Here is a 26,753-nt window from a genome sequence, read left to right on the forward strand (position 1 = left end):
GAACCAAACAAGAACGTTCTGGGAACGTTCCCTGTAGGTTATTTTTAGGATCTATGTTTATAACATTAAGGGAACGTTCCCAGAACGTTCCCTGTAGGTTATTTTAGGTTTAAATTTATAACCTAAAGAGAACGTTCTGGGAACATTCCCTGTAGGTTATTTTTAGGATCTATTTTTATAACTTTAAGGGAACGTTCCCAGAACGTTCCCTGTAGGTTATTTTTAGGTTTAATTTTATAACCTAAAGAGAACGTTCTGGGAACGTTCCCTGTAGGTTATTTTTAGGTTCTATCTGCATAACTTTAAGAGAACGTTCCCAGAACGTTCCCTGTAGGTTATTTTTTAGGTTTAATTTTATAACCTAAAGAGAACGTTCTGGGAACGTTCCCTGCAGGTTATTTTTAAGTTCTATTTTTATAACTTTTTATAACCTCCAAATCCGAGACCATGGTCCTCAGTCGGAAAAGGGTGGTTTGCCCACTTCAGGTTGGTTCAGTTCCTGCCTCAAGTGGAGGAGTTTAAGTATCTTGGGGTCTTGTTCGCGAATGAGGGAAAGATGGAACGGGAGATTGACAGACGGATCGGTGCAGCTTCTGCAGTAATGCGGCCGATGTACCGGTCTGTCGTGGTGACGTCGAACCAAGTTTTATAACTTTAAGGGAACGTTCCCAGAACGTTCCCTGTAGGTTATTTTTAGGTTTAATTTAATTTTAATTTTAATTTAATTTAATTTCTTAAACCAATTGAATGGTTTGCAATGTTTTGTGCTTTAACACCATTTATCAAATGCTTAATTAAATGACCATTATCAGGCAGTAGATAATGCCTAAGTAATCAATAACTTTGCTCATTGGTAGGCAGTCTTTTTTAGTTAATTATTTTTAGGTTTTAATTGTATAACCTAAAGAGAACGTTCTGGGAACGTTCTCTGCAGGTTATTATTTTAATATATCACTTAACAGGCAGATTACCAACTGACAACGTCGTCAGTACGGTCCCCTAAGGTTATAAGATAACCAACAACGTTCAGATCTATTCGCAATAACTTTTTATTAATGATATTTTAAATTATGTTATACATTTTAATTCTATATGTTTATTTAAATGCTGCGTGACTTTGAAGTGTTTTAATGCGCATGCGCGGAATCAAACACTGGAGCGCGTAATCAAACCATAGACAGTATAAGAAATGGACAGAGTCATCTCATTGGAACTCAATTGAGGCAAGTGAAGCCCATTTTCAGCGATTTTTTAGGACTTCCGTTCCTGACGCGCAGACTCAAACTGAGCTTGACGACGTAGATGTGACGTGAGCAACCCGTCTGTCTTCTAGTGGCTGTGGCATGAGAAATCTGAATCATTCGCTTCCGAATCTTGCAGAGACGGAGATCGTGAGTAGGAGGTATCCACGAGCTAGGAGCAGGAGAAACTTTTGCTAGGTATTCTGATTAATTATTTGTCATTTTGCCTCCACATCTCCCCGATTGCGCGCGAGCTTCTCCTCCCGTCAATACGGTAATCTCTCTACTGTGCGACAGAGAGTCGTGTGGTTATGACGCAATCGTTAGCCTACTTTTACAAAAACTGTTTTCACGGGGCCATAACGTAAGCTACAAGGTAATGGAGCATTTTATACATTGTCGTGTTTCTTTAGAAATAAATAATGGACAAATGGAGTCTTCAAACGCCTCAGATGTAAAGTTATTCGCTGTCAAAGTGACGCCAAAATGAATGGGAGTCAATGGGATGCTAACAGCAGGTGAAGTTCTGCTACAAGATGGTGGCACGCGGCCGGCTTCAACTTCCGGTCGACTTCCTTCCCGCTTGAATCAAGCACTGGAGCGCGCACGTGTGCTGCGCGAGAGCAGATGGAAACCAGAAACGTCATCAACAACTGACAAACAACAAAACTCCCGTCTGTCGCGGTTGGTTTCACTGCTTTCAGGTAAGTTTAGTCAACAAAATCTCACAAATAATACACACAAACGTCCCTGACACATTTCTTACGTGTAATTGACACGCTTCTGTTGAATATTTACTTTAAAGAAATGGTTTTGTGTCTTTGAAAAAGTCCGTTAGCATCTAAGCTAACCGGTTTCAGAAGAGAACGTTAGGCCTAAGTTACGTTAAGTTAAGGTCTTATTTATGAAAGTTTGGGTTTTTAAACACATATTTAGTGTAGATAACAGTTTTTTTATAGTTTTGCTGGTAATTTGTCAATGGGTGATTGGAAGTAAGCTAATTTATTTAACCTAAAAGAATGCACTGTATTGTTAACTTAATCAGTGACGTCACTTACCAATATTGCTAAAATGTGATTTCAGAATAGCGAGAGAGAAAAAAAATCCTCTACAACAAGGGGTGAGTTATTGTTTAATCATGATCATAATTCCATATGCATTTATTTCACAATATATTATCTTAAGATTTTTATATATTTATCTTTTCTGCATTTCATCTCTGTTCTAGCTTGGTTCCTTTTATTAAACCAATCCCATGTAATATTGTTGGCTCTGTGACAAATAGCTTTTATGTTCCTAGATCCTCATGCTGTGATGGCCTGCTGCACCCCCTGTCCAAGACAATCTCCACGGCTATGAACCATATGACTAGTAAGCAAAACCACCTCAAACATACAGTGCACTACTGTTAAAAGGTTTGGGGTCTGTAAGATTTATGCTTTTGAAATAAGTCTCACATTTTAAAATCATTAACCCCAGGGTATTTCAGTGAGATTGTCCTTGAGAAGCCTGTAGGCTAAATAATCAGCTAAATAATAGGCGACTAATACAATATTATAATGGTCATAGTTATAATAATAATTCATTTAACTATTATGATAACATGATATCCTGATCATTAGTATATTTTATTTTATTTCTTTAGGTCTGTTTTGAATTATGTTGGCCAATGAGACTGACACCATACTGTCCAACTCAAAGGTATTTATGTATTTGTATGTTTTTTTTTATTGATCAATACTGAAATTCTTTGTACTTTTAAATGCTGAATGTGGTTCAGGGGGTCGACAACTTTAGGCAGTTATTTTTCACAGATATCTTGGGCAGCTGTGGCTCATACTCTTAGCCTTTAAAAATGTTTGAATTGATATCCCCAATGCAATATCAGGGGGTAAATATATCATTAGAGTTCTTAAAGTTATGGCTTTGCTCTTGTTACCAGATGAGATATAATCCCTATTGTTTGGCCCTGTGATTCTTCAGGACAAGACCTTGATGCCATCCATAGTCAGTAGATGAAGAAGGTGAGTTTAGCCCATCTTGTCAAAATGCCTATTCATGGCGAGTTTCCTCGTAAACAGTCTTGTGTGTTTTAAACAGAAAGAAAACAGATGCGTGTCATTTATATTAGGTCTGCGCATTCGTCTTAAAGGGACAGTAGCCTAACGTACCCGCAGCTGTTTGTGTCGCCAGTGGTGATCAAACATCAAAAGAGAAAATGACTTGTAGCTTTAGCAAAGATACATTTAATTAATTTATAGTTATTTTATTTTTACAGTGAAGACTTATTTTACATTTTGATAATTCAATTTCTGTACCTGATATTTTCAGATTTAACTGAAAAACATAATGCACTGCTTATTTCAACTGTATTTTTCTTCTATTGTATTTATCTATGCTTGTTATCTATTGTAATTTTCTATGCAGGTTCACTCCTCTACAAAATCCCCCCAATAGGGGTTATGCGGAGCGCCCAGCGGTCGAACCGGAAAGAGGTTTAAGCATTTCTGCTTTTCACTTCCGTACACATCTGCAGCGGTAGGTGATCTCGGTTTACTGTTAATTTTCGCTTATTACACTAAAATTCTTATTTCTGTTTTAATTAAAATGTCACGAATGCTAAAATATCAGAAAAGGGAACATCCGAACAGCAGTTTTTGTTGTGTGCCGGTCTGCTCTATGTCGGGGAAAATGAGTAGCACAGAAGTACAAATGGGTTCTGTACTCATCAAGTGACATCAACATTCGCGTCAGCAGTGGCATTCGCCATCAGGCAAATGTTATTTAAATAAACTCCTGATGTACTTACAAACTTTCCAATGCCTGGTTTAATGAGTACAGAACCTATTTGTACTACTGTAGAAGTTTGGTACCATTCTGGGCATTATTAGTGGGGTAATTTACCAGATACAAACCTGGAGCCGCGCATGCACTAAACCATACGGCTGATATCTCTAAATAAACTCTACATTTTTCAATATTGTGCAGCCCTAATATTGAGCATATCTTAAAGTGAACTTGGAATGATAATTTGTGATACCAGATGAGATGTATGTATGATAGATTTTGAACTGTAATATATTTTTTTTTTTTTTCAGGTTTTCTGGGATCCCAGCGGAAGGCATCAAGGCATCAGATGTTGGCCTGGACAGATGTTCCTGTAAACTACACCGACCTTTGCTTTTGCATGGATGGCTGATTATTACCATGTTCTGTGAGGGCATTATTATAGCAAAACTGAGCACCTGTGACAGTGGAATTTGTAGGTGTAAAGTCACAGAGATAAAAAAAAATTGATAGTAGTTTCAAACTTTTTTTCTCTTTCTCTCTCATAAACAACACAGCAGTTACAGGTTTTCAAATTCTTCATTGGAGGTGAGACTTATACGTTATATGTAGAGCGAATTCGCAGGTCAGAGTTCACTGGACTTGAATATTATTTTCTCTGTTTTTTATTTGACTTCAGAGTCGAAAGTGGGCTTAAAGGGTACATAGGCTTAATGGGTATCCTTACCCCTATATAAAACATTCCTTTTTTGATTTGTAGTCTGAAATAATAAATAGTGCAATATAAATAAATGCAATGTAGTGTTTTCAAATATATACATTTTTCTATACACATTGATGCTGAAATATCTGAATAAATACACGATACCAGCAGCGCTCGTGCTCTCATGTCTCCTACAGCTTGTGACACACAATCCCACCTCACTCTTTTCATTTGCTCCGGATGAATATTAATGCCATTACAGGGCTTGAATTTTGGCTTGGGATTGTGTGTACATGTAACGCGTTGTCTTTTTATTTTCTTGTTAAATTTGCAGATGGTTTTGGGAGTTTAAATGTTTTGAGCGGAGTGAAGATTGGCACATTCATGTATATTGTATATAAATGAAGACTTTTTCAATTTTGTTCTAAGTTATAGGCTACAGTTTGCAAAAAGATAGTTTTAATTAAAATGTTTGTGCAGTTTTATTTATTGAAATATTTTCATGTTTGAAATATTAAATGTAAATTACTGTTCCTGAATACATTTTGCTAACGCTGTTTTTGATGACTTATTTTAGGTTGATAATTAAACAATGAATCAACAAAAACATGGATTGTGTGCTGATTTATTTATTTAATACAAACTGATTGATTTACTTATTAATGATAGTTTCTGTAAATTCAATTTATTGTAATAATATATTCATAGGATTTTTAAGTGTTTGAACAATAAACAATGTAGAATATGTTGTTTGTAGACCTATAATTTGTGTACAGGCATATCAGGATGTGTAGACGTTAGGGGAACGTTCCGAGAACCTTCTGGGAACGTTCCAAGAACCTTCCGGGAACGTTCCGAGAACCTTCCGGGAACGTTCTGGGAACGTTCCCCTAACCTATAGGGAACGTTCTATTAACGTAAAGAAAACTTTCCTGGCTAACCAATAGGGAACGTTCTTGGGAACGTTCTGGGAACCAAAAACTAACGTTCCCAGAACGTAAAATTGTTAGCTGGGTATGCAGTATTATCACCATTTATATATTTGGACATATTTATATAGCAATACATAAATATAAATAAGTGTTACGATGTGTTCAGCATGCACAAAAATCAAGGACATTTTCTCTAACGATGTAACCAGAACTAAACAGCGTCTCTGCGCATTGAAAGGTTGTCACTCACTGCACAGTGACATTATTACAGCAACGGATTGTCTTTGAGTCATTAAACCGTACATGTACAAACACGTTCAAAAACGCTGATTCATTAAAAGATAGATGTAATGAAACTAGGTGTTAATTATTTTTAACTTTAAGCTCTACTTTTCAAACTTTGGTTTAATTTTTTCAGTTTGACTCATGTAAGAAATTATGTTCTGTTCCCAAAAACTTCCACTCCAATATATATATGTATATCAAAATGTTCCTTCACTTAAAAGAGTTTAATTATCATATAGAGAAAATTACATTCAATCTCAGTAATAAGTAAATAATAGTATCACAGAGGGCAACCAACAACCATCTTGATTAAAGGGACTTCAAACAATCTTATCACTTTAACCTTTGACTGTTCTTATTTGAAAGAATAACATAGAACCTTCTGTGGGACACTAGGGACCATGGGGTGTCTCAATTTCATTAACATACAGACCCCACAGCTGTTGCAAGAAGAGCAACTTCATTTACATTAAGACCAGGATAAAAGGTTGGGTATGTTCGGGGTTCATTCTGACGCCGGTGAACCCAAGGTGCTTTGTGAACCTTGCTACTGCTATGCTGTAATAAACTTCATTTTTGAGATCTTCGATATCCACTTCATTTTTTCTTACATTGGCGAGCCAGACCCAGGAATCGACGGATTTCCAACAAAAAAGGGAAAAGGTAAGAAAAAGCTGTTTTCTTTCATTTATGCTGTTTTTGTCAAGGAATTCCTCGTTTTAAAAAATCTAGAAAAGAAAAATTAAGGACAGAAGAGATCGAATTTGGTTTATTCAGTATTAGCAGGAGGAGTTTTAAGCCTATTCCGTACAATTTTGTTTAAGATTCTAACATAACTGAATAAGCCCGAAGCAGTGTAGTGGCAGAGTTGTATTGGAATTGTTGTTTCTAAAGTAATTGAAACAAAGTGCTTAAGTGTAAAGTTTCTAAAGTAACTGGAACTTGGTGTTGATCTGTTATAATTCTGTTAAGATTCTAAAGTAATTGAATCAACCCGAAGTAGTGTGGTGGCAGAGTTATATTATTGTTTCTAAAGTAACTGAAACAAATGTATATGTTTCTAACGTACTTGAAACCGATTGTGAAGTTGTAATAATTCTGAGGAAATTCTAAAGTAAGTGACAGTAAGGGTAAAATCTTTCCGTGGCAGGGGCAGCTGCCACCGGCGCCTGTCACTCGACCTGCCACCGCTATATGCGCCTGTCACTCGACCTGCCACCGCTATATGCGCCTGTCACTCGACCTGCAACCGCTATATGCGCCTGTCACTCGACCTGGCACGGGTATACTCGACTGTCCCGTGACCTGTCACTGGTATACTCGCCTGTCCCGCGACCTGTCACGGGTATATGCGGCTGTCCCGCGACCTGTCACTGGTATACTCGACTGTCCCGCGACCTGTCACTGGTATACTCGCCTGTCCCGCGACCCGTCACGGGTATACTCGACTGTCCTGCGACCTGTCACGGGCAGTGGTGTAGTCTACGTGATACGCAGGTATACGCCGTATACCCACTAGAAAAGGCCAAGGATTTGCGTATACCCACTTAAAAAAGCGTGAGGATACGTAACAACTTCGTTCTCTTACGAGAGGTCTCTCGTACTGCGTAAGATATCTTACGCTAGGGGAAAATCCTTTTCCGCGAGATATTGAAGCCAAAAATTATCCTTAATTTTGTAATAATGCAAAACGCGTTGCAGCAGCAATGCAGACATAGGCGAGACAGCTCGCGCGCCTATTGGCTGCTCTGCGGCAACTGCAGCAGCCTATCGAGCGAGGCCTGGCGTGACGTCAGACCCAATCAGGGCACTTCGCGCCCGCTGCGTCACGTCCCGCCGAAATGGGCGTGGTCTAGGCCTATAAATATCGCTCGCAGGCAGCTATTATCTGATTTTTCATCCTTCAAGCGAAGCACACGCATCGCTGGAGCTGGATTAGAAGCCGCGCCGTCGAGAGAGAGCACCTTCAGCGGGACGAGTCATTGAAGTCGCTGGCCGCGCCGCCTTCCTTGCCTTCCTGCTGCGCTTTCCGGCATTATATCCTTTCTCTGCTACTGTGTTTATGTATGTGTGTGTGCTCGCCGCCGCGACACACACTCCCATTGCACTAAAAGAGCTGGGCGTCTTTTTCAAGACGCCCCTTTTCCTGATCACGCAGCTCTCGCACTCGCTGACGGCGACTGCCCTCACTGCGAGTTAGGTACTGCCTATGGTGACTCTGAGGACTCACCTGGCATCCTTCTCCGAGACTGCTCCTCCGCCCCCCCCCCAACCCGCAAAGCTTGCCGGTTCGCCCGCTTGCCTTGCCTGCTTGGGGGACGATACCTGTTCTCCCTCTGTTCGAGCCGCGCACACCGCGCCGCTCACAGAGGATGTCAGGAGCGGGCGGTCACGGGGCTAGCTTTCTCTCTCCCTCTGTTCAAGCCGCGCAAACTGCGCCGCTCACAAGGGAGGCTGGAAGCGGACGGTCGGGGTTAGTTTTTCTTTACGTTATAAGAAAGCTACCCTGCCTTCTGCGCCCCATTCATGCGTCACTCACCGGCGAAAGGAGAAAGATGTGTTTTTTAGTCCCTCCGAGGATGGACTAACCTTCAATTTCTCATACATATTCCCAGTTCCCTGATCATGCGACTGGAAATATCAATATTGCAGCAGGCGAGCCTGTTTTAATACAAGCGCGCCTGCAAGCATACGCCGAAGAAAGCATGTGACGCTCTTATATGCTCGTGCATCCAAAAACCTTTGCGTTCCCCCCCTGTGGCTCAGTGGCGGAATCATTGGTTTTTCCCACGAGAGACCGGAGTTCTAATCCCGGTCTAGCGGCAGTTAAAATTATGCCGCCAATGCTTCGCTCTGTCAGTTCCCTGAAAAGCGACTGCAGACGTGCATTTTGCAGCCAACGAGCGCGTTGCACAACCCGCTCGCCTGCACCCAAACACCGTTTCTATGGTTTCCGTGCGTCACTGGCGAAAGGAGAAAAGAGCGTTTTCTGGTCCCCCCGCGGATGGACCGACCTCGTCTTTCTCGTACATTTCTCATTCCCCTCTGAAGTTCGGGCGACTGGAAATGTCTGTATTGCAGTGAGCAAGCCTGTTGTAATACACGCATGCCTGCAAACAAACGCCAGCACGTTGACGGTCTCTTATAATACTCGCGCTAACTGAGTTACAATGTGTCTCCCCCTGTGGCCCAGTGGCAGACTCTCAGGTTTTTGCACGCGAGAGACCCGCGTTCGATCCCCGGGTCTACCGGCAGATAAAATTATGCCGTCAATGCTCGCTCTGTCAGTTCCCTGAAAAGGCGACTGCAGATGTGTATTTTGCAGCCAACGAGCGCGTTGTACAACCCGCTCGCCTGCACCCAAACACCGTTTCTATGGTGTTCCGTGCGTCACTGGCGTAAGGAAAAAAGGGAGTTTTTCTGGTCCCGCTGCGGACGGACCAACCTCCTTTTTCCTATACATTTCCCATTCCCCTCTGGAATTCAGGCGACTGGAAATGTCAATATTGCAGTGAACAAGCCTGTTGTAATGCACGCAGGCCTGCAATAAACGCCAGCATGTTGACGCTCTCTGTTTCTATGGCAACTTCTCGCTCGTTCAGTTCCAGTAAATGTGACTGTTCCAGTGTATCCTGCAGTAAACAAGTCGGTTCTGTCACCCGCTTGCCTGCACACAAACGCCGTTTTTACGGCTACCCAGATAAATCCCATAAGTGTGAATTTTTTCTGGTGTCCCGGCCACGGCCGATGGTGCTTTATGTGTAAGAAGAATGCCCACTGCCCAGTGCCCATCTCTACACACAAGCACAGCCCGTCACACAGGGCTCGCGCACATGAATCGGCTCAGACCGATTGCGCTTCAAACATGGTGAATGTGCCCACTAACACCACGTTATGCATGTCTCACGGTTTCTGTAAAAACGAAACCAACGTGCACTCGCTTCACGCAAGCGAACGATGCTTTCGGTGTGATAAATGTGCCCGCTGTCCCGCGCCCACATCCACACATAGACATGACAGTTCCCACGGGAACCGCCCAGCCCTCCCCCTCGCGGTTAACCACCGCAGAGGAGTCGAGCGCGGGCAATCTGCCCGCTGTCATCAGCGCGCCCCATGCCTCAAATGTCACGAGCGACACGCTTGTGTTACAGCACACCGAAGCTTCTCCATCGCTGAGCGAGCGGAGCGCGCTTCGTATTCGACCCCTAGCTATCCATGCAGACGCATGGGCAAAGCTACCCGGGGTTTCGAAGTGGGTGCTGAACATTATAGAAAGAGGCTATTCGCTGCAGTTTCGCCGACGCCCTCGCCGCTATGTGGCGCGCGTCGAGACCACGGTAAAAGCAGAAGTAGCACATCTACTTCGAGCCGAGGTGACGAAACTATTGAGCAAAGGGGCCATAGAACCTCTCTCTCAAGATCAGAGCGAGGGAGGGCTATACAGCAGATACTTCCTGGTACCGAAAAAAGACGGGGGTCTCAGACCCATACTAGATCTAAGGCAACTGAACAAAGTGCTTGTGAAGCGACAGTTCAGGATGCTCACGACCAGGCAAATCCTTGTGCAGATTCGCCAAGGAGATTGGTTTGTGTCAATAGATCTGAAAGACGCGTGTTTTCAAATACAGATAGCGTCACGTCACAGGCGATATTTGAGATTCGCCTTCGAGGGCCAGGCATATCAGTACACAGTCCTGCCGTTCGGTTTGTCCCTAGCACCCCGTACATTTACGAAGTGCATGGATGCGGCGCTCGCACCCCTCAGAATGAGAGGCATGCGAGTGCTGAACTATTTGGACGATTGGCTGATTCTAGCGCAATCTCGCGCAGTGCTCATAGAACACACGACCATTTTACTCGATCACCTCGAGGATTTGGGTCTGAGTGTCAATTGGGCGAAGAGCTCCCTGTCTCCCAGTCAGAAAATATCTTTCCTGGGCACAGAACTGGACTCACTATCCATGATAGCGCGACTATCACAACAGCGCGCGGTGGACATTCGACGCACAGCGAACTCTTTTCGCTGCGGCACGTCTGTCCCGCTCAAGAGATTTTCAGAAGATGCTAGGTCTCATGGCCTCAGCATCGTCAGTGCTCCAGCTGGGTCTGCTCCGCATGCGCCCGCTGCAGTTTTGGCTGAAAGCGCGAGTCCCACGCGAAGCGTGGGCACCCGGTTTGCTTCGCCTCAGGGTCAATCAGAAATGCGTTACAGCTCTGAAACCCTGGAAAGCGAACGACTGGTACCAATCAGGTGTAAGCCTGGGGACTTCCTCGAGGGTGAAAGTGGTGTCCACGGACGCGTCCACCTCGGGATGGGGAGCGCTGCTCGAGGGCAGACCGTTCTTCGGCCAGTGGTCAGAACGGGAGAAGCTCCTGCACATAAACTGCCTCGAAATGCTGGCAGTAGACAACGCACTGACGCGTTTTTGTCCCCAAATAAAAGGTCACCACGTCTTGGTCCGTTCGGACAACATGTCTGTGGTGTCCTACATAAATCGCCAGGGCGGCATCAGATCCGAGAAACTGTACAGGCTGGCAGAACGCCTCCTGGTATGGGCTCAGTGCAACCTGCGCTCGCTCAGAGCAGCGCACGTGCCAGGGATCATGAATATAGGACCAGACAGACTGTCCAGGAACAATGTTCCGGCAGGCGAATGGTCTCTACACCCACAGACAGTCCAACTGCTGTGGAAGAAATTCGGCAGAGCGGAAGTGGACCTGTTTGCGTCTCAAGAAAACGCTCACTGTCAAGAATTTTTCTCCAAGAGCAGGAGCGCGCTGGCCCATGTGTGGCCCCGCCGCCCGCTCTATGCTTTTCCCCCCGTCTCTCTCCTGCCTCAGGTGATAGAACGGATCAGGGAAGGATGCTCAGTACTGCTGGTAGCACCGTTCTGGAAAAACCAACCTTGGTTCCCAGCCGTGATGCAGTTAGCAAGTACTGCCCCGTGGCCAGTACCAGTGAGGAGAGATCTCCTCTCACAGGCCCGCGGCTCGATCTGGCATCCTCACCCGGAACTATGGTCCCTTCATGTCTGGGCCATCAACGGGTACATGTTGGACTCCCTAAAGGAGTATTAAACACGATCACGCAGGCTAGAGCTCCGTCTACAAGACGACTCTATTCTTCGAAATGGTCAGTGTTTTCGGGCTGGTGCACAGCCCGTGGTGTGTCACCCACAAACTGTGATGTGACGGAGGTGCTTTCCTTCCTACAAGAGCTGTTGGATGGGGGCAGGGCCCCCTCCACGCTCAAAGTTTATGTGGCGGCTATAGCAGCGTTCTCAGAAACAACGCTTGGTCAGTCAATAGGAAGGAACGATTTAGTCATCCGCTTCCTTAGAGGAGCTAAGAGACTGAATCCTCCCAGACCTCCCTCAGTCCCCGTATGGGACCTTTCTACGGTTCTGGAAGCCATGAAAGGTGCGCCATTTGAGCCTTTACAGTCAATCGATTTGAAACACCTGTCTTTCAAAACGGTGTTTTTGCTGGCTCTCGCTTCAGTGAAGCGCATAGGGGATCTGCACGCGCTCTCTGTGAGCGCGGCGTGCATGGAGTTTGGGCCCAATGACTCAAAAGTTATACTCAAACCTAAGCACGGTTATGTTCCAAAATCCCTCAACACACCGTTTAGGGCGCAGATTATCTCTCTGTCAGCCCTACCGGTCCCTGATGAGGAAAGAGACGCGAGCCTCCTTTGCCCAGTCAGGGCATTACGAGCTTATGTGTCTCGCTCGTCTGTTTTCAGACAGACGGAACAGCTCTTTGTTTCGTTTAGCGGACGTTCTAAGGGACTAGCCGCGTCGAAACAGAGCCTATCCAGATGGATAGTTGATGCTATAGCGCTGGCATACGCCTCCAAGGGCATGCAGTGCCCTTTGGGTGTCAGAGCGCATTCCACGAGAGGCATGGCCTCTTCGTGGGCCTGGTCAAGTGGGATTGCCTTGCAAGATATTTGTATGGCGGCAGGCTGGGCCTCCCCGTCTACATTTATAAGGTTTTATAACCTAGAGGTTCCCGCCCTGCAGGCCAGGCTGCTGTCGGTCTAAACTACCAGTATTATCTGACCTGATGCGTTCAGCTCAGAATGCTGCGTTTACTGAGCACAGCTCAATTTTCGACAGTTTAAAAGCTGGGCAAACTGTGTAAGACCCACATTTTTTCCCATCAGTTCAGGCCGTACCCCGCCCTGTCTGTATGATGAAATTTGCGTCCCTTCGACGCTACTTTATGTGGAAAAGTGAGGCTGCACCCCTCCTTCTTCCCGGACTCTCTGTGAGTTCACTGAGTGATTGTGCACTATATGTACCCCGGGCTTTCGCCCTTGGGTCTTTGGTGTCAGATCTCAGCATGCACGGCGTTTTACACTGGGTCCCCTAGCGTAAGATATCTTACGCAGTACGAGAGACCTCTCGTAAGAGAACGTACTCGGTTACTAACGTAACCTCGGTTCTCTCTAGAAGAGGGAACGAGTACTGCGTATCTTGCCGTGCATGCACACGCTCTGGTTGCTTCGATGATGAAAAACCAGATAATAGCTGCCTGCGAGCGATATTTATAGGCCTAGACCACGCCCATTTCGGCGGGACGTGACGCAGCGGGCGCGAAGTGCCCTGATTGGGTCTGACGTCACGCCAGGCCTCGCTCGATAGGCTGCTGCAGTTGCCGCAGAGCAGCCAATAGGCGCGCGAGCTGTCTCGCCTATGTCTGCATTGCTGCTGCAACGCGTTTTGCATTATTACAAAATTAAGGATAATTTTTGGCTTCAATATCTCGCGGAAAAGGATTTTCCCCTAGCGTAAGATATCTTACGCAGTACTCGTTCCCTCTTCTAGAGAGAACCGAGGTTACGTTAGTAACCGAGTACGTTTTGTGTCAGAACTTTCACTTTCATTCATAAATTCACCCCGTCTGTGTTTGCGAAGCGACACGGATCGAATCGCGGAATCCAGTCACAAATGGAACTTGCTATAGGGCAGAACGTCACGGATTTTGGCTATTTTTGAATGAATAAATCAAAAGTAGGGCTGTACAATGAATCAAATCTCGATATGGACTAGTGTCTATGAATATTAAAGCTAAAAGAGACTGCAATTGTTCTACGCGTCTCTGGGAATGAGCGCTCAATGTGTGCTCCACCACACACACACACACACACACACACACACACACAAGCACGGGTGACTCACGCTCGTGGTTTTTTCAGCGTTTCACTGTATTGAGACATTAATGATGTAGGCTACACATGTGCATTTCATCGCAGAGCTGCTATGAGAGTCACTTGACGAGAATTTCACCATTTCATTTGATAAAACTATCGTCATTCATTCGTTTCATATACACACACAGAAACTGTTATGTCTTTACGACAACCTGTCAAAATAAAAGTTCGGTATAACTTGAAGAAATTATAACAGAAATATATTACTATTGCACAGTAGAGTATACTTCAGGCCTAATAATAATAATAATATTAGTTTATTAAAACACACAGAAACTCAAATGTCTACAACCCACCAAAATAAAAGTTCGGTCTAACTCAAAGAAATTAGAAAGAAATTGCACAGTAAAATGTATTTTAAAATAACACTTTTTTTTTTCAAAAACACCATTTCTAAAAGTAAATTTGTATTTGTGCCTATAATGTTTAAAAAAAAAATTTTTTTTGACAATTGTCAGCTGATAAAATCTGTGCTTCAGGGACCATTATTCATATAACATCTAAGGCTAAAGGTAGCTCTTAACTGACTTAGTTAGATGGTGATTAACACTAAACAGTAGAAAATCAGTCCAGCCTCCCCAGCTGTAAATGTCATTGGCTGTTAAAGTCTTGTGTTGCTTATAATAAATTGACATGTTGATAACACTTAGTATTTCATAATGCTCTCAATTACATGTCGATGCATACTGTATGCATAGTGAGTGTGGTGGTGCTTATGGGGTGACGCCCTGGGATGGGTGAGTATGTGGCGTGCGGTGGGGGTATTAGAGTATACGCACTACAAAAAACCAGACTACACCACTGGTCACGGGTATACTCGACTGTCCCGCGACCCGTCACGGGTATACTCGACTGTCCCGCGACCTGTCACGGGTATACTGTCCCGCGACCTGTCACTGGTATACTCGCCTGTCCCGCGAACTGTTACGAGTATATGCGGCTGCCCGCGACCTGTCACGGGTATATGCGGCTGTCCCGCGATCTGTCACGGCTATACTCGCCTGTCACTCGACCCGTCACGGCCAGGGGCGGCGCCAGAGATTTTTTTTGTGCTGGGGGTGCTAGATCATTGACAGGGGGAGCTGCCTGTAGCCTATATAAATGAGCAAAACTTGCCCACTAAATATTTAATATTCAATTATTTTAATGACCACAATTAAAGTTTTAATTTTATTAAATTGAACAAGCGCAACATTCTGCATTCAATCAAATATAAAATATGTATTAATAATAATAATAATAATGTTATTTCAACATATCTCGTTATTCCGACATAATATGTGTGCCTGCAACAAGCGAGATTTTTATTAATAAACTAGTGCTGCAAATATGAAGTTGACGATCGCCATATTCGTAGTGAACGCGCCAATTAGGCCTAGAGAGAAATGCACATAATGGATTACATAATCATAGAGGAGCCTTCTTTTCCTTTTGAATTATTTCGTTTAAAGACATTTCAAGCTTTGTTTTATTTGATGTATTTCTCATGTCTGTGTGAGGCATACACTGAGTTTCGTTAAGTTAGGATGAGATGCGCTCCAGTTAACGTGCAATGCAAGTGACCGCGCGGGGGCGCCTCCATGATTATAGTGTCCGTTATATTTGCTTCCTATTACTTATTAAATCAGATTCCAGGCAATTGGTTGATGAAAAATTGATTAAAATTAAGATACAATTTATACAAAACGAAATTCACTTTAAAGAAAGGCTTTCTACAAAACAAAATTGAATGAAGTCAAAATCATGTCTGACCCGCTCCATGTCTCTCGATATATTGCGCATATCTTACTCGTGCTGTTCACTTTTCTTAAATCAACATAAATGGAAAAAAAATAATACTATAATATTTTAACAAATATGAAACTAAATCCGCTTATTTAATGGCTACAATAGTAGGCATATAGACTCTCTATTTGTACAAATTGCTGTACATTCATTTAGCCTAATTCTGAATTTTGCACTTGAAAGACATTTGTGGAAAGATTTTACTCCCTCTCGTAAGTGAATAGACCCGACGCAGTGTGGTCACAGAATTATTTCACAACTATTGTGCGTTAAAGTGTAGGCTAGTGAGTCTGACGCGCCGTGACTCTGTGAAGTTTAAAACAAAGAACCCGAAGCAGTGTGGTTTTGCCCGACGTACTGTGGCATTGTTTTAAAATTCATAAAATATTGTTTGAACCCGAAGTAGGCTACTGATAAGCAAGCTGTTTTAAGAAAATAACATAAAACCCGACGTAGTGTGGTTGTGTCCGACGAACGGTGACAGAGTTAATTTTTTGATATATATTGTTTATGCCAGAAGTACTGATAAGCAAGCTGTTTTAAGAAAATAACATAAAAACCCGACGTAGTGCGGTTGTGTCCGACGTACTGTGACAGTGTTACTTTTTTTGATATATATTGTTTATGGCCGAAGTACTGATAAGCAAGTTGTTTTAAGAAAATAACATAAAAACCCGACGTAGTGCGGTTGTGTCCGACGTACTGTGACAGTGTTACTTTTTTTGATATTGTTTATGGCTGAAGTACTGATAAGCAAGTTGTTTTAAGAAAATAACATAAAAACCCGACGTAGTGCGGTTGTGTCCGACGTACTGTGACAGTGTTATTTTTATTTTATTTTGTCCCATAAACGATTTTGTGTCAAATTTAAGGTCCTAAGGACTGTGACATTGATTAAGTTTAGAAGGTTCGCTCAGTGTGCTGGTTGTGTTCATTTGCATATAATCTGTGAATAATTAGCCTACCCTAACAAATATCTTAAAGCAACTAGATAACGTGTAGTCATTTAAATCAGACGTTGTGAAAACACAAGATACTGTAAAGCCCGATAAGACTTTTGAAAATGGAAGAAATTATTGTTAAATACATCGCTAAACACGGTTCTCAGGGAATGTTTGACGGAATAGAGAATATTGTTGATAAACCGTACAAGTGGGCTATCTCTAAGTTTGAAAATGATCCCAAAATGCCTAAGAACAAAAATGGGAAAATTGCTAATGCGCTTCAAGCACTTTTTGCTTCATACAAAGTAACTAGGAGGAGAGTAGATGAGTTAGAGGCTGAAAATGAGCGACTCAGTGTTGGGGTAATTTCTACAAAAAATTACCTGGCTAGTGAAACGATATGGAAAGAAGAAAAGGTCAAGATGCAGAACGAGATTGCACTTCTTAGAACTAACAATAGTATGCTTAGATCACCTGTGGAAACATTGTCCAAAAATTTGGAGGAGACGAAGGCGGCTTGTCAGTTTATGATAAAGAATGTCACAACTGAGAAAAACCCTAGTAAGACATTGTTAGGTGTCACATTGTGTAACCCAGTTCCAGAAATGCCAGATTTACAGGAAGACAGGACAGAGGTTTGGGGAAAAGATTCTAAGTCATTCAGTAGCCAATACTCTGACTGTAGAGTCAGATTTCCCATGGCACCAGTTCATACTACTATGACTATGCGTGCTAGTGAAGGAAGGGAAGAACCAATGACTTCTACCACAGTCCGAGGATTTAATCCAACTGAACTAGAAACTGTGATCAAGAATATTGGTAAATTTGATCATGACAAACAAGATCCATTAAATTTTCTGAAAAACTTGGAGGAATATGCTGAAGTTTACAATTTAACAGATGGTGATGCATGCGTTTTGTTAAGAATGTGCCTGCCTGAAACTCTGTCTGGAGCCTTAACTCAGAAAGTAAAGGACAGAAATGCTAATAAGTCAGAGAGGAAAAAGGCACTGCTTGAAGTCTTAGGTGTGATGTCAGTTAATTGGGATAAAATATCTGAGATGCACATGAGGAAAGGGGAGCATCCAGCAGCATTTTCAGAACGATTATTGGAGATGTTTAAAACTTTCAGTGGCAATCCTGATATTAATAAGAATGATGTCACTTTCAAGTCTGCCTTGATTAACAAATGTGACAAACTCACCCGGTCTGCTGTGACAATGCATGTGACACCACTATCTGAATATAATGACATTATTGCTAAAATGACACAGTTTTACAACAATAATGTTCATGCAAATAGTCAAATGAAAGCTGCCAAATCTAGACATCCAGTTGCTGCCTTTGGCGAGAAAGAATGTTCTATTAAATTGCCTAATGGTTTCTATCAGGGAACAAGGAGATTTGCAAGAATAAATTCAGAAGGTGTTATTCTTTGCTATGCATGTGGAAAAGCTGGTCACATTGCTAGACATTGTCAAGACAGTGAGAGACCTCTTCAAAACTTTGTCTGTCATGCATGTGGAAAGGATGGTCACATTGCAAGGCATTGTTTGGAGAAAAGAAAGGAAGATCAGGAAGTTGTTTGTTTTGCTTGTGGAAAGGATGGTCACATTGCAAGGCACTGTTTAGAGATAAGAAAGGAAGATAAGGAGGTTGTTTGTTTTGCTTGTGGAATGATGGGGCACAAGGCAAGACAGTGTCACTTTTCACACAAAAGAAAGATGGGCTATAGTGGTTTGCTTAAGAAAATAGGCAATTTAGAAACCCAGTTGGCACTGTTGAAAGGAAATAAAGAAGTCATTCACACCTTGTCAAATATATCACTGCACCAGCAACATGACTGTAGCTCAGTCACAAGCAAATGCTGATGCAAATTAGAATAAGTTTTTGATAGTAACACATTGTAGAGAAAGGTTTACTATCAAAAGTAGGGGGGGGGGGGGGGAGAAGGGGGGGGGGGGGATTTACCTCAGAAGAAGAAGAACGCGATTTGAAGACAAGAAAGATGTAAGGTAAGAAATTCTTACTTATTAGTTTATGGTATTGTTGCATAAACTTCACATTGCAGTTGAACTGTTGCTAGATATATGGTGAATATTATACTATTTAGACCCGTGTTTCCTGTTAAATACTGTTTGTGGATATCTGCTCAAACATAGATATGTATAACCATAATGTTTAATATTTTGGAGCGCGATGGCGTTTGAATGTATCATATTTTGGAGCGCGCTGTGGGTTTGAGTATCATATTTTGGAGCGCGCTGTGGGTTTTAATGTATCATATTTTGGAGCGCGATTGCGTTTGAAAGGAAAAATGCACCAAACATTAGGCTTTATGTTTTTACTATTATCTCATTTCATATCATCATAACGAATGGAAACATTTGAAGTAACATATGATAATCAATATATTTTTCTCTAGCGTAGTTGTTCTTGAAATCTTTTGGAAGATTTAATTTATTGTTATTATTATTTTATGCAGCACTGCGTAGCCTATGCCTACAAGGCACAACAAACCTGGTGTTCATTATATATTGTTGGAAACGTGTGTGTGTATTCTGTGAATTTTAAAAATAAATTTTAACCAGAAAAATCTAAAATCTATTCCCAAAATCGTGCCGCCCTATAGTTTCTCTTGATATCAGTATTTTCACAGTTTTTTCTTTCTTTTTTTTTCTTTCAGGGACCAGATGCAACTGAGTCCTGCTGACTTCAACATTCACATGAGTCTCTGTACATGAACATGGTAAAGTGAAAATCAAACACCTTGGAAATGAAAGGTATGTACAATGTTTTTAGGAATGGCACAAAGGTCTCTGTCTTTGGATCATTGTTTTCAATGTGCTCTTTTGTCATTTGTATTTTTGGATTGTGTTGTGTTGTAAATAAATCCAAACAATCTAAAAGCCATTCTTTTTTAAATCTCCTCATTCTTTGTGCAAGGTTGCTCTGAATGACAGGGCCTGATCGCTCCTAATAGGGCAGTTAGGGGAGTGTCTTTGTCTTTCTCAGGTGTTAAAAGCTTACATATTAATGAGATGATCACGCCTCTTCGCATATGGCTTTGTCACACAAAACACGAAATTTTAAATCAATATATTGTCTTATCTGAATGAGCAGTCAGGGTGATTTTCACATAGTTTTGGAGCAAATATTCTAGGCTATGTCATACAATTTTCAAAAGTCTTGTGAAGAAATAATCAGTATGGGTTTCATGGCCTTATTTCAGTGAGAATTTTTTTTTGTATTTTCACAAACCACGCATAAATGTCATTATCTCAAAACTACAAACTTTTACATACATGCTGCTGATATATTATTGTAGCAGAGTTTGTGCTGAATACAGTGTAATCAGACTTTAGCCATGAAAATGTCACTAGTAACAGAAAAAAACACAAATGTCAGAGCATGTCAGAACACCTCCATGGCCCAGAAAACAGCTCAGACCTCAGAGGGTTAATATTTTGGAAACTATGATAAATGTTTTCATGATTCTTTGATGAATAACATTTTCAAAAGAACAGCATTTATTTGAAACAGAAATCTTTTGTAACATTACATTACATTGTTTTAATGTCACGATTTTAATCGCTTTAATGCATCCTTACTGAAAAAGAATTCTGACTAACCAACACATTTTTGAACGGCAGTGTACATTCAGTAGGTTATTATTGTAATATAAACACTTTCAGAGTGATCAACAAGGTATGTCTTCATTTCGAGGCAATTCGGTCGGTACCTAAAAAGTGTCGAACTCGGTACCCAGCCCTACCAGCAATGCGTTGCATGGGTAACGCTGAAGCTGATGCTTCATGTAATAGAGACCAATGGCATTGATTCAATGCGTGACTCACTGATTTCTTTTCTTGCGGCTTCCTCAGGCTGTGAAATGCCGTTTATGGTAAATACCCTTAAACATTAAAAGAACGATACAATATTTCTCTTTCCTTGGACACAACAGCCTTTTTAACAAATATATATGACTTGACCTCAAAGACAGATGCAGGTTATCGCACACGCTCAGTCGAGCTCTCTCATTCACTGTCTGTTTCAAGTAAGTCTGTTACAAATCACCATGATAAACAGTCTTGTTATCATTATTAACTTATTTAACATTCAATACACACGAATTTCAAAACAAGAACGGTATAGCCTTATGGAAAAAGAAAACACACGAACATCGCAGTTGCTGCGGTTACTTGCATTCCTCTGCACTTGGCTTGTCAGAGGCACGGTACTGCAATATTGCGGTTATTGCGACAGCCCTAATAGAATGTATTATTTTGTTTTATTATTGAACGTTTTTTGGGTCAATGTGAAAGAAACAGACGTAGTATTGGTTTTAACTTTTTTTTTTTTTCACAAATTGTATGAAAACTGCGGAACTTCACCTAATTGAATCAAAGCTTTTAGGCTGTTGAATCATTCAAAAGAAACGAGTCAGTGATGTCTGTTTTCATTTACTAACTATCTATTGTTCTTATTTGTCACTCATCTTTCTGAAACAAACTACAAAGAGAACTTTATCATTTATCAGTACAATTTTCTCTTTGAATCAGAACGCATTTGTCAACTATTTGCTCTCTTGTTGCACCATTTCCTCCCTCCAATAGATGATCCTTGCTTCTGATTTAATTAGGCCCTACCGAATGCTATAACTAGGTGTAGCATGTCAAGTTGCGTTGCGAGTTACATGCTGCACAGTGTTGTGGTAAAACATTTTCTTTGGATGAGGTAAAATTTCCTCATCCAAAGCAGTAGACAACTGCTTAATTGATGTTGCAAGTAAATATAATGTTTTATCTGCATACATGACTGTCTTAAACAACTTCCTTGAGGCACACCACATTGCAACTCTTTCACATCTGAATAACTTCCATTATAAATGCACATGGTCCCATGAGACAGTTCACTTTTAAACCAATGTAGAGTATGATAAGTCCATTTTGAATTTTGTCAAAAACCTACTTTTGCTAACAAGTCCTAGGTTTTTCGACCGATCGGAACCAAACCAGTGCAGAAATGTATAGAAAAGCCTTTAAATCCTAAGCAAAAAACTCAAATTAGTGGGCATATGTAATATAACAGTAAAAAAGCATGCAACATTTTTATGAAGATTGGAACATAGGTGGCACCATTACTGTCAAAAAACAATGAAAACCATCTATTTCCTATGGTAAATTGCCTGAATTGGCTGTAAATGGACTTTTCCATCTATAATGTCAGTGGTTAAAAGCTTGCTAAATAAAACTTAATGTCTTTTGATGCTTATGTGCTTAAAGGCCTTAAATGCTTGAACCCCGATAAATGCTGCTTGCAGCTTTAATCTGAATTTGGTATGCTGTAACTGAAACTGCCACAGTTTCAGTGCAACAGAGACTCATTCTGGGTGGAAATTTGTAATGTCTAAATTACAATACATGTAATTTATGGAAAAGATGCCTTAAGATGGGCTAGAGTAGATAAAAGATGGTAGATAAAGTCTGAAGTTAAAAGTTTATGAGAATGCAGTGTGCCAGTCCTGAATGCCTCAAGAGTCTCTCTCTCATTCAATGTCAGCTGAAAGCTGTTGTCTGAGCCGGTGTAAAGCACAGTGTTTCAGTTGAAAATCATAGACACCGAGATGTTAAAGGAAATCATTGCCATTCAAAGGGCAATTTGTACTTAAAATGTTTTAAAAGTAAAACTGAATGACTTTAAAGAAGTCTTTAAAATAATACTGTTTTGAACTTGTTTATTTTAGGACCACTTGATATTAGTCTGATGTCTGATATTAGCCTCCACCATGAAACAGGGCCGATGGCTCCGGCTACAGAAGTAACAGTACACTGAATGTCAATATTGAATGTTCCAAGTGGATATGATGGTTCTTGGTTACCTCGTATAAATATATAAAAAAAATATAAAAAAATAAAAAAACATTTCATTATCACAAACTATGATAATTTTGCTCAAGTGAAGTAGAGCCATAACTCAGTGTGCAGGAGGCATAGATCCCGAAGACGGGTAATATTCTCTGATGGCCACAAGGGAACAATCTAAGCCAGGGGCCACTGGGGCATCGGCCCACCAGGTTACGGGAGGTGTTATGTACGAAAAGGGAGTGGTTGTGATGCTACTTGGGGCCAAGAGCATCAAAGAGGGGTCTATAAGCTGTTCCCTACAACTTCCACTCCAATATATATATATATATATATATCAAAATGTTCCTTCACTTAAAAGAGCTTAATTATCATGTAGAGACAATTACATCCAATCTCAGTAATATGTAAATAGTATCACAGAGCCCAACCAACAACCATCTTGATTACAGGGACTTCGAATAGCTTGTCACCTTAAACATTTGACCGTTCTGTTTTAACAGAAGATCAAAAATGTGACATAAGGAACATGATGTTGGTTGCCTTATGGGCAAGGAAAAATGTTTGATATTGAACTAGTTTTTAACTCCTGAAGGTCGTTAGACATGGTGGTGGCTAAAGATGAGAACAGCTTGTGATGAGTCAAGAGAAATTTCTGGAAAACGAAGGTTAGGTGAATTGAGTATTTAAACTAAAAATAACCTTACAAAAAGATCATAGCATAATGTATTTTAGATTGTTGTAATGGTTAAGGATTAACTATGACTATGATTATTTTAGTTACAGTTCTAGGAGGCTGTTGAAAAGATTATTTGCTAATAGTGAGAGAGAAAGAGACTGCTTGAGTGGAGGAAGGGATGGTACTCTGTCTGTCTTTCTGTTATCAGTCAGCCAAAGAAAGCTGAAGCAAAGTAAGATAATGAACCAGATGACTTTTCTAAAATCAAATGAATAATGAACAGTCATGCTTTGAAACTGGTTAAGAGGCCATAAATAAAAACATTAGATAAAAGATACAGGAAAATGTAAGGTTAAAATGTCATTTAAAATTTAAATCTTTTTAGAGAAAAGTCATTTATGATGTGCAGTAAATTTGAATTACTTTCTGGACAGGTTTATGTATTGATGTGTAAATTAGAATTGTGAAGTCGTAGATAGCCGTCAGTCATGTGTTGAGAAAATGTTATAGATTTGACAGCAACAAACACGTAGGCTAAGTAAATATCAGATTATCCAGAGAGCCCTTAACAGTTATGTATTGTAAAAAGGGGGAGATTGTTATTCGACTGACGTTGACGAAGTGTGCACACCACAACCTGACCTGACCAATTGATGACCTGGAGAATGTTTGTAGATGACTGAATTGCGAGGCCAACGACAGGCCTGAAAAGCAGGATACGCTGTGAGACTCTGGGCCGTTGCCTTAAAACAATTTTATAAGAAGATGAAATTGTGGCTTTAAGTAATATTTTTGTTTAAGAGGCAAAGAAAGATGTCTAAAGGAAATTTGGCTGAAGGACAACGTTTGGGTTAGCAAACTTTATCCAAACAAATGTTACCAAATAAATATGAACAAATATTGCAGTTTTCCTGTAGCTCAAACATTAGAGTTTGACACTTGTAACACCAAGGTCATGGGTTTGATTTCAGAGGGAAAGCAAGAACTGATAAGAATGTAAATGTGTATCTTGAAATGTAAGTCGCTTTGGATAAAAGCGTCTGATAAATGTAAGAGAATCTTATGATGTTAAATTGATGCACAAGATGAGATCTCGTGCATCAAGAGGAGGATGATAACAGTTGCCAAATATGGTTTACTAAGGGGTTCACATTTGCTGAAAGCCATCGCACAGGTGGGAAGATAAATGTTGGAAGGACACTGGGTTTAATTGGGTAAAAGCCCTGCAAGAAGTCATTTTTCCCCCGAACAAAATTGCTGTGTGCATTGTTTGTATTTTTAAGTGTGCTAATAACAAGAATTGTTTCGACAGGAAACGCCAGGGCAGATGCGGCAGCACAGCAGACAAAAGAAAACTATGTGACAATAACCTCAACATTTGTTTTTCTTTACAGAAGATGCAGACTTTTGCGCACATGGCATGAGCAAAGACACACACACACACACATGAACAAATGGTCAGATAAGAGCCTTTCAACTCTTCAGAGGGGTCAGAAGGACAGGAGAGCCCAGGGGGTCAAAAGGACCATTTGCATTTAGGAAAGCCCCAGGGGGTTAGAAGGACCTTTTGTCTAAAACCAGCTGATCTTGTCATACAGGAGTGAACGGGCAGGGCAGACTGTGCCCAGTGAAAACAATGGCTATAGATGAATTTGACTAGTAATCCGGGCCTGGGTCATTATTGTGGAAGAAAGATGCCACACCTTGCGCAGCGCATAACTTAACATTTTTATTTTTCAGGATGTCAGAACGGATTGCATCAAACAGAACTGATTCTGTTCCAAATGTATACATATTGTCTGGCTAACATGAGCAAAGTGAAGAAACAGTGCCTAACACTGTGCAATGCCTAACTTAAAATTTTCATTTTGCAGGATGTCAGGATGTTTTGAACCAAACAGAACTGATTCTGTATTGTTTTGTTAACATGAGCAACGTGGTTTGAGTGTTTTTCAGGGGAAAAGGACCCTGAGTGCTATTCAGTGAGAAAGAAATTATCCAGTGATATGTTTCAGGTTGAAAATTCCACAGGTCACACCAAAAGGGACGACAAGACAAGCGGTCACTAACAAAATCACTTAAGGTCTGCATTCACAGGTGACAGCAGACAGTAAAAGACTCATTCCAGTGGGGGTGCGATCATGATCTAAGGGAAAACCTTGTAAGGATTTGAAAATCAACCAACCAACATCAGCAACCCCACACGCCAACGCGAAGAATAAAGCGAGAGATCAAGGATATGTGCTAGAAACATTCCTCTCTTGCCCACGCTGGAAAGACCATTTCAACGATGCGCAAAGTGTCAGAATGGTGAAGATGAAACGTCCATGGGGCAACGAGATGATCAACACATCTGGAGAAAGATGTGGACCAACTGATGGTTTAAGTTTAGCAGAAGAATATGTTTCGTGATTAGGGTTGGGTACCGAAACCCGGTTCCAATAGGGAACCGGTTCCGACGTAAACGGTAGTAACCAGACCGAATAAGAACGAAACTTTCGGTGCCTGATTTCGGTGCCTGACTTTTTTCACCGCCCCCTATAAAACATCTCGCGGCACGAATGATCCAATAACAAAACATCTCCAGTTAACCAGCAGAGCATTCATTTAGTTTGTTTGTTAAATAAGACGATCTAGCGCTGAACTGTGTTTTTTAAATCAAGTGATCAAAGTGCTCGTTGCCGCTGCGATCAGTGGCGCGGATACAGTGTTTTCTCTTGTGGCTCGTGCACACCGCACTTTCTTCACTCGGACGCACGCTTCAATACGTTGCAGAGATCGATCTATTTATGAGGCGCCGTCTATACGAGTATGCGCGCGGAGAGTTTGTGTGTGCGTGCTCGCGTCTCAGATGAGTATGTGCGCGAGTTTGTTTGTGTGTGTGTGTGTGTTTGTGCTCGCGTCTCAGATGAGTATGTGCGCGAGTTTGTTTGTGTGTGTGTGTGTGTGTGTGTGTGTGTGTGTGTGTGCTCGCGTCTCAGATGAGTATGTGCGCGGAGAATTCCGCGCGTCTCGTGTGTGTAGAGTTTGCGTGTGTGTGCGCGTGAGCGACTTTAGATGTGACGTTGTGCATTTCGTATAGTTGGAGCATTCAGCAGTATGTATGTGTGACTACTTAGTATATGTGTATGCAAGCGTTTTATGTGTGCGTGAATGAAGTTCGATTTAAGCCCTAGACCCAGTGCTTATCCATTTAGCCCGGCTTCAGATAAAAAGTTTACTTGCTTGCTCCAAAGTTTTTATTTTTATTTTATTTTTCTTATTTCTTTCAAGGTTCAAGTAGAGTGATATGAAAGGTAACTGTGATGTAAAGAC

The 26,753-nt window shown here is 41.5% G+C and overlaps 1 protein-coding gene and 2 long non-coding RNA genes across 3 annotated transcripts in view; 2 read left to right on the forward strand and 1 right to left on the reverse strand.

Moving 5' to 3' along the window:
- LOC309487577 (uncharacterized protein) overlaps positions 1-26,753 on the forward strand; it is a gene marked incomplete at its 3' end in the record, with an annotated part of 94,126 nt that overhangs the window by 61,944 nt on the left and 5,429 nt on the right. The window lies entirely within an intron of this gene.
- LOC309488566 overlaps positions 1-26,753 on the reverse strand; it is a 99,026-nt gene that overhangs the window by 49,229 nt on the left and 23,044 nt on the right. The gene's annotated exons all lie outside the window — the stretch shown is intronic.
- On the forward strand, positions 1,851-5,342 carry LOC309487482. Its single transcript, XR_014201863.1, has 7 exons — positions 1,851-1,945; positions 2,325-2,361; positions 2,542-2,612; positions 2,887-2,942; positions 3,184-3,265; positions 3,669-3,779; positions 4,340-5,342. It is a non-coding gene; the product is annotated as an uncharacterized lncRNA (long non-coding RNA).

The sequence above is a fragment of the Leuciscus leuciscus genome (genome assembly GCF_965113295.1).
Source record: "Leuciscus leuciscus genome assembly, chromosome: 23".
Classification (NCBI taxonomy): domain Eukaryota; kingdom Metazoa; phylum Chordata; class Actinopteri; order Cypriniformes; family Leuciscidae; genus Leuciscus; species Leuciscus leuciscus.